Raw genomic sequence first — 9,441 nt, forward strand, 5'->3', positions numbered from 1 at the left:
GTTGATTGGTTTGGCAAATTGATAGGTTGGTTTGGTTTTCCTCAGGTTTTTTACTTTACTTAGCTACATAAATTATGGATGATTTAGTGTCTCCAGACTGTCTAGTAGAGTGCAGTACTCTCCAGTAAGATGAAGCTTCTATTGAAGGCCAGGTCAATCTCGCAAGGTGCGAAAACACTATCTGAGAGAGCAACTGCTTGAAAATCACTGTCAAAAAAAATAAAAAATAATAATTCAAATGCAAGAACGCCACAGTCCTCTCACTACACGTCTTGATTAGCAACTCACACGCATGTCTGCAAATTTAGGCACCACGCTGACTTCAACAGTTTTGCAAGCACGCACACTTCGCTTTTTTCCGTTCGTTCTCACTCGCACTGCTTGCTCCGGTGCTGCGAGCTTGTCGCGCCTGAAACCCGTGCAGTGTTGATGTTCTGTTCCAGTCACAGGGACAGGATGTGCTCATTAGAGCTGTGGATCCGCACGTCTTGCCCCTAATGGAGGGCCACCTCTCTGATAGATCCACAGTGTAAGCAGCGAGTGCTAATTGAGCGGCGGCTCCTTACACAGAGACATCTCTGTGCACACACTCAAGTATGATGTGATGCCTGATCATCTGTGCTTTGCTTCTAAAAAGCATTTGCTTGAGTTTCTAAAATGCTTTGAAATGAAAAAAATACACTGCATGAACAAATGTATGTGTGACGACTTCTTTCTATTATACACAATCAACTTTGAGCAGAAATTATTACCCATCCACCCACCCACACCCTACTGGAAGCGAACTGAAAATATGTTCAATATTTTAGTTTATTGATGATTATTATCGTCTATAATCAGTTACAGTGACATTTTCTGTTTTTCTTTGGTTAGCACTGCTAGAAAAAGAGCTCCAAAACATCTGCAATTTATGTTAACACGCATAGCACACACATACACACACAACTTGCTCAAAAACACACGCACGCACGCACACACACACACACACACACAAATGCGCACACATACTGTACACACATGCCCACACACACACACACACACACTTATATAAGTGTTTCTATTTCCTCTGACTAACAGTCTCTTAGACTTGTGTGATGTGTGTACTCCTGGTGTCACTTAGGGTGTAGGAGTCAACATGACTAATAGTAACTGCAGCCAATCCATTCATCACAGATATGGTTCCCTCTCCCAGCCAGGGATGAGATGTTAGGCGTTAGATAAAGCACAGGCACCTGGTTGGGCATGTCTAGCCTCCAATCTCACAGTGTCTGTGCCGCAGCCAGTATTTCATCATACCACTCCCCAGGAGACCGCTAAAGGGAGACTTTGTGGAGGTATGTACCCATAATGCTTTGCTGCCAACACGAGATACCTCAGTCCACAAGATTAAACACCTCGAAAGCCCCTTAACAAAATGGTTGGCAAAAGTGGTACGTCCTCTTTCCCTTTCACCACCTGGCCATGAAAACTTTTTTTTGCCTTTTTTTTTTAACACCACACCAGGGTAAGGCTGAATGCTTTCTGAAAATGATGGGGGGGGGAAATCTGCACAATGAAAGTCCATTTGCCTGGGTCTAGCTCAATGGCCAAATTTGCAATGCAATTTCATCATCTAAAAAAATAACATAAACAAAAGATTCATTGTTAACAGGAACTGCAGTTTCTCAAAGGGCTTCACACATCTGAGTAAACAGTGAAACTGGCTCTCAAATCACACCTGGCTACACAATAGGTTTTTACGTGACTATAGTACCTGTCACACAGGTGGTCTTACGTGGTTTTAGCCATACATGTGGTCTTGTAGGTGACTATAATACTGCAACAAATACAGTCTATGATGGTTATGGTTGACATGTATGTTAAATGCACAGTGGGGAGCACATACCCATCACATAGGCTGTACCCTTCATCATCACCTTCCCCATAGCTAGAGATTGGCATGGTGTTTTTTCCAGATAGCCTATTAGCCTGTTTGATTCGCATTGAGCTCACTGAGCATCACTGTAGCATATGACGGAGGTGGATGTTAGCTAGTTGGATGACAAATGGCGATGTTTCAAAGCCCCCTTGACAATGGGAGAGAAAGAACTAACAGCTGGCTGTTGGCCATAGCAGCCATCCATTTAGAACTGGTAGCGGCAGTTTGTCCTGCATGTTTAGAAATGAGTAGATATGTGGTGGAAAGAAGTAGTTCTACAAACAGGACAGCTGCGCGTCAGGGCCGCTTCACCTCCTTGACATTTGTTACCTCCGCCAAGGAGGTTATGTTTTCATCAGGGTTTGTTTGTTTGTCTGTCTGTCTCTTTGTTAGCAAGATAACTCAAAATCTTATGCAAGGGGGTCACTGTGGCGCAGCAGGCTACAGCGCTCGTACCATGTACGGGTCCGAGTGCCCACGGGGACCCAGGTTCAAATCCGGCCTGTGGTCATGTCCCGATCCCACCCCATCTCTCTCCCACTTGTTTCCTGTCTACCTCTGCACTTTCCTATCACAATAAAGGCAAAAAGGCCAAACAAATATACTTAAAAAAAAAAAAAAAACTAATGGAAGGACTTCGATGAAATTTTCAAGGAAGAAATGATTTACTTTTGGGAGTGATCCGTATCACCGTTGGGAATTCGGAGCCGTTTATGTTTTTCGCTTAGAGGTGTAATGGCATGGTATGGTATTAACTGATGACAACATTAAAAGGAATCCAACGTTTAGCGATCATGAAATAAAACAATGCATAATGTCAACAAGCAAGAAGATAATGAAGAGCAGTAGTTCTACTCAAACTAGGCTTACTCGTGCACGTAGGCTATGGAAGCTTGATCAAATCTAACAAGTAGGAAAGTTTAAGCGGATGGCATGAAAGTGAAAGTAAGACGTTCGAAAGGCCAACGAAAGTTAAGGTTGCTTTTGATGTAGTACAAAGACGCAAAACTGGTGGTCTAATTAGCGATTCTGTTGTCTTTGAAAGATTCTCTTATACAGTAGATACATTTAACAGCAAACCACATTTAACACCTGCTTTTACAAGGCGGAAATATTTAGGCGCAAAATGGACGTGCGCTTTCACTGGCAGTTTTAGTACATACAGAGGAATACATAATTAGGCTCATTTTACGCTTCTCCTGCCATCTTTTTACACAAACCTCCTACTATCATCTGACACGTCCATAAATCCATATGCATGAGATGGAAAAGCGCAATTTGACATTCTCAGCTCCCCGCGACAGGCAGTCTGCCTTCGGCTCATTGCGGCCTGTTACATACCTCGTCATCTTTTTATGCGCACGTTGCAAAACAATTACGCCTGAAGTGGGCACAAAAGCGTTAGTCTGTCCGCCCCTGAGTGCTTTTCTAGTTTATTTCTGTGAACGCCGTGGCGTCCACTATCCCTCCCTACATTCATTCATTCATCCTTGCGATATTGGCAGTGGTTTGATTGGTCATCCCAATGTGAGGATTGTGTTTCTAGCTGGGATGTCATGTGTGTAATCGGTGCATAGTGACCAGGCTGCTCTGCTCTGTCCGCTCCTCTGTGCTCAGCTGCTGCAGCCTGCAGTGGAGTCAGCCGGGCTAAAGGGATTAAAGGGCTGCTATTGGGTTGAGGCACATGCATTGGATGGGTTGGAGGATCAGACTGGACGTGTTGTACCATTCAGTTTCTTCTTTGGCTGTGGCTCTAAAGGCCTAGTAGGCTACACACAAGGCCAGCGATGCCACCATGATTTATGGCTGGTGACCGGCAAAATTGAATAGAATCTGTTGAAGTGAACGGGGCAACGCATACGGCTAGTGGAACGACGGCCTTTGCGTCACTCTAATCAGCCCCTTTGTATTTTTCAGGGCGATTTTGATACAGCATAATAGAAAAAAACAGCTGTCTGGTCAGTATATCTCCACTGAATCGATGGGTGACCGGCCGCGTCGCCAGTAGTGTGTGTAGTTAAACGATTAACAGAATTCCACAGTCGCTTTCGACCGTCGCATCGCCGACTGTGAGTGGTGGGCTTCATCCTTTCTCTGCTGGTATGTGTTGGCTCTTTGTCTCCACGCTTTTGCTCTCCTCTGTCTCTGCCCTTTTCATCATTGTGGGCAAAAGACATAATGCCGTGTCTTCACATGTGGGGTGTTCAGCTCAAGGTTTTTTCTACCTTTCATTCAGTTTGACTCAATGGCATAACCTTTAAGAGTACCGCTAACTGAGATTTCAGCGTCTAGCATTTAAATGGCTCATTCGTCTAACATTCATACTGTATGACTCCTAATGTGACATGCCATTACAATGTGCTCGTAGCTTTGCTTAGCCAATTGGAGGCCATTTAATGACTTCATGGATTCAGATTAATTGTATTCCTTCCACAATATAAACCACTCATAGGCATTCTTTCCTCCTGTAAAGTTCAGACAGACCTTAAACTTCTCCGTGTGGTGTTTTCGATCATTCGCACCATCGATGCTGCATGTGCACACTGCCCAAGGAGACGATACACAAAGGAACTTCTAAAGCAAAGTCAGAAGTGAATGTGAGAGCTGACCACAGACCATCCTAATGGAAATACCAATGCAATGAATGAATTACTGTACATGGATGCTCTTCAACATTTGTGCTTTATATTATCTAATTGACTTCATCGATGTATCTAATTAATCAATAATGTGTATGTCATGATGTATAAGTGGCTAGAAGTAATGAATAGCCTGGATGAGATATGCATCACCATTAGGCTAATAGACACTCTATGGTACACCATATAAATGAGTCCCTTAAAGTTCAGAGTGGAGACTCTGAGTCCCTGCTAAAGGAAGGCTGTGCCTCTCTGCTCATAATACCCTGCCATTTTTTTACCTTCCCTTGCGGGAAGCGGATCAGTATGCACGCTGATTCTCCCTCCACATTTCACGGCTGCGCCACTGTGGCATTGGAGAGCGTAAATCCAGCCTGATGAGCGGCCATGATTTAGCCCTGCACACGAAGGCAGGAGAGGGGCCGAGGGGAGGGGAGGGAAGGGGAGGCGTCCGGGGTTAGGGCTGGACCAGCGTCCGTCCACCTGCCCGTGGAGGAGGGAGTGCCCGTGGAGGCCGAGGCGAGACAGGTCGTGTCATCTGAATGATGGCTCTGTCGCTCACCGAGAAATGAAGTGTCAGAATGAAGTGTCCGCGCACGTGTGTGTCTAAAGGTGTGTATTAGGTGTGTGTGTATTGGTGTGTGTGTAAGGGAGAGACAGAGAAAGAGAGAAATGGAGAGAGAGTGTGCGTGTGTGTGTGTGTGTGTGTGCGTGTATATATATATATATCTATAAATATACTGTATATGTGAGTGAGAATGTGTGAGTGAGGGAGAGAGAGAGAGTGTGTGTGTGTATGTGTGAGTGTGTGTGTGTGTGTGTGTGTGTGTGTGTGACTGAGGGAGAGAGAGATTGAGGGAGAGAGAGAGCGGGTGTATATGTGAGTGTGTGTGAGAGTGTGTGTGTGTGTGTGTGTGTGTGTGTGTTATGATTGAGAGGCTGACGGTGCGTTGCTGAGCTCCTGAGTGACACTGCGACGGTGGGGAGCAGAGCGGGGCAGGATGGAACAGAGCAGAGAGCAGCACATGAAGATAAATCACAACCCCCAGAGAGAGAGAGGGAGAGAGAGAGACAGAGAGAGAGAAAGAGAGAGAGAGACAGAGAGAGGCGAATGAAGGAGGGAGCAGAGAATTAGAGCGGGGAGGACGAAAGAGGACAAAAGGGTCAGGGAAATGGTAAAAGAGAAGGGCTGAGAAGATAAGGAAAAGATGAAGCATGATAGTGAATAAAGATAGAACAAAGACGGGAACAAGAGTGTGTGTGTGGGGGGGGGGGGGGGGTGCAGAGAAGTGGCAGCAACACTGGAGGCAACCGAACGAGAACGAGGAGGAGGAGGAGAAGGAAGAGAAAAAAAGGACTCAAGTCAGCCCTGTCAGAGAAGAAAGATGGAGAGGGTTTGAGCTCGAGAGAGAGACAGAGAGAGAGAGAGGAGAGCGAGGGAGAGGAAGGCAGAGGGAGGAGGACAGGAGCTTTGACAGAGAGGCTTCACGGTTCTCAGTCACTCCCCGTCTCGTCTCAAACTACAGGCCTGCTAAATCATCTCTCAGGCTGGGTGAGCACTTTCTCCTGGGCATCAATCATGTGTCGGCAAGCACTTAGCCCACCCTGTTAGCCCAACTTTGGGTTGTGTGGCACTCCGGGGCCTCAGCGACTCATCCATACTCCTGATTGACATATTTTGTGAGGGCAGAGAGATGTGGGCTTGGCAACAGGCTTGTCTGTTAATATTTGTTTAATGGAGTCTGAAATGACATTTCAGGGAGTCCTCAGATCATTACAAAACATATTGTATTTTTGATGCCCATATCTTGAGTAGAGAGTATTACTGCAGCTAGACGCTTAGCTATTCCGCAGATGCAGCCAACCTGAGTGTGTGTGTGTGTGTGTGTGTGTGTGTGTGTGTGTGTGTGTGTGTGTGTGTGTCTGTGACTGTGTCTGTGTGAGGGATTGGGGGCTTCATTTTGAACAGACCTGCAGCAATTGTGTCTATACCTTGTCTCATCTCACACCCACACACCCACACACACACACACACACACACACACACACACACACACACACACACACACACACACACACACACACACACACACACACACACACACTTGTCATAAAATATAATATGAAATATATAACAGTGAGAGCAGATGCCCTGCCAGGCCCAAGTTTGTGGTATTAAGAGAGCACTTGAGCACAGCAGATAAGCTGAGGGACCTCTCACACTTTCACAGGCATACCATCTCTCTCCATCTAATTCACTCATTCAGAGTCTCAGATGCACATATTGCAATGACACATATCCTGTTCACATTCTCAATACGATATCTATTCTCTTCAAAATGACTTTCTTTAGTGCTTCTATATATGCCCTCTCTCTCTCTCTCTCTCTTTCTCTCGCTCTCACTCTCTTTCCCTCTCTCACTTTCTCTCTCTCTCTCTCTCCAAAAGTACATGCATACACAATTGACTGTTGTGCCCTAGTACCAATGTTCCTCTCCTACCCACACAGAGAGAGAGGGAGAGAGAGAGAGAGAGAGAGAGGGAGGGAGAGAGAGAAGCATAAGTAAAAGGTCCATGAAGAACAGACACTCGGGCCCCTTTAGAAAGCCAGCGAATTTGAAACCAAGGCGATAAGAGGGAGTCTTCTTTCAAAAACAGCCCCCTTTTCCCTGTTTCTTGGAAGCATGGCTCCTTACCAGCCCTCTCTCTCTCTCTCCGTCTCTCTCTCTTTCTCTCTCTGTCTCTCTCGCTCTCTCTCATTCCCCTGGTACCAGAGGCACATCTTCCACGTCACAACAGCTCCCCCTGCTGTCTGCGGTGGTGGTGGAAGCTCCAGCTGTCGGATGCAATCCTCCTCACAGGACTTTAAATGGCTTATGAATTTCTCTTTTTAATTATTTATTGACCAATTTCTCCTCTGTTTACTCCCAGGTTATTAGAGAGGACTCGGGCTAAGCTGGTCAAAGACAGGCCTTGTCAAAATACAGCTTCTCTTCCTGGGATGCTTGGCCTTACACAGTCTCTCTCTAAAACACACACACACACACACACACACACACACACACACACACACACACACGCGCGCGCACACACTCACACACTCACACACTCACACACTCATCACCCACATGCACATCCAATCCTCCTTGATCTTTGGGACTTGTTAGATCGACGCAGGTGAAATTACGGATATGATCACATTTCTATGAGCCTAAATAAATGTTATGCGTGGTGAGCAAACATCCTGAAGTATTAGCTGCCCAGAAGACAAGAGCAGGTACACACACAGAGAAAGAGGAAGAGGGAGAGAGGGAGAGAGAGAGAGAGAGGGAGGGAGGGAGAGAGGGGGGGAGTTACAAGGAGGAGAGAGATGGAGGGAGAGAACAGCGATGTGTGAATGTCTGTGGATGAGCTTCAGCATGTGGCTTTGCATATATTTTCATTCTTTTTGTCTCATTCACTTCTCATTATAAAAAAAAAGAATAATAACAAAAGGAGGGATTCACCCACAGCCTGCTGCCATACAGTCTCAGTGAGAGAGAGAGAGAGAGAGAGAGAGAGAGAGAGAGAGAGAGGAGTGTGGTGAGAAATGCTCCTCTGTGCTTTGTGAAGCGGCGTGTGGCAGTCGCCAGCTACCCGGTGAATAATATGTCACGCTAGCTGCACACGGCGCACGTGTATTTCAAAAGAGAGACCCTCACGGGCAGAGCGGCAACCTGCAGCCACACAACAGTTAGTCCAGAGCCACACGTTAATGACGCTCCCTACTGAGGGGGTGGAGAGCACAGAGAGAGAAGGCAACCAGGGGAGAGCGACCAGAACAGAGAGACAGAGACATGCAGGAGGAGAGAAGGAGAGGAGAGAGAGGGGGGGGCAGAGAGAGAGCAACGGGAACAGAGAGCCATAGAGATACAGGGAGACAGAAGGAGAGGGGAGAGAGAGAGGGAGAGAGAGGGGGGACAGCGACGGGAACACAGACATATGCAGGGAGAGAGAAGGAGAGGGGAGAAAGAAAGAGAGGCAGAGAGAGGAATGGGAACACAGACAGAGAGAGAGAAAGAGAGGGAGAGAGCTGAGAGAGAGCAACTGGGACAGACAGAGACATGGGCATGCAGGGGGAGAGAGAGAGTAATTGGGACACAGAGACTTAGAGACAGAGAGAGTGAGACAGAGACTGAGAGACTGACTTAGACAGAGGGGGAGAGAGAGAGAGAGAGTGACGGAGACAAAGAGCGAGAGAGACTGACTGAGACACAGAGACAGATAGAGCATTGCCGTGTGCTCAATGGGCTCTACGGAGGAGGAGCTCACAACAGCCTGGTGTGTGTGAGGGGGTGCATGAAATAGGAAAGGGAACGGCTGAACAGAGCGACGATGCAGGGGAGGGGAGAGAGAGAGAGGGATGGAGGGAGGAGGGAGAAGAAAGGGGGAACAGGAATTAAATGATATCGGGTGGAAGGCGAGTCTGATGTCATAGGTGCTTTGGAGCAAAAATGTCAAAGTGTGTGTCTGTGTGTATGTGTGTGCTTGTGCGTATGTGTGTGCTTGTGTGTGTGTGTGTGTGTGTGTGTGTGTGTGTGTGTGTGTGTGTGTGTGTGTGTGTGTGTGTGTGTGTGTGTGTGTGTGTGTGTACCCGGCACCACCACACAATGGCTGTTGCAGCAGCTAATCCTATTTGGAGCCTGTGTTGAAAATGACTGTCAATAGTTTGTGCGGATAAGAGAGGGAGAAGCTTAACTGGGGCCGAGAAATGTAGCTGGGCTTCCACAGAGCAGAACGCCGACCACAAGGATTTCAGACGCCCGCCGCCACCACACACACTCAGTCTTCTCCCCCTCTCTCTATCCCCCCTTCTCTCTCTCTCTCTCTTTTCTTTCCCCACCC

The sequence above is a fragment of the Sardina pilchardus genome, chromosome 2, assembly GCF_963854185.1.
Source record: "Sardina pilchardus chromosome 2, fSarPil1.1, whole genome shotgun sequence".
In the NCBI taxonomy this organism is placed as follows: domain Eukaryota; kingdom Metazoa; phylum Chordata; class Actinopteri; order Clupeiformes; family Clupeidae; genus Sardina; species Sardina pilchardus.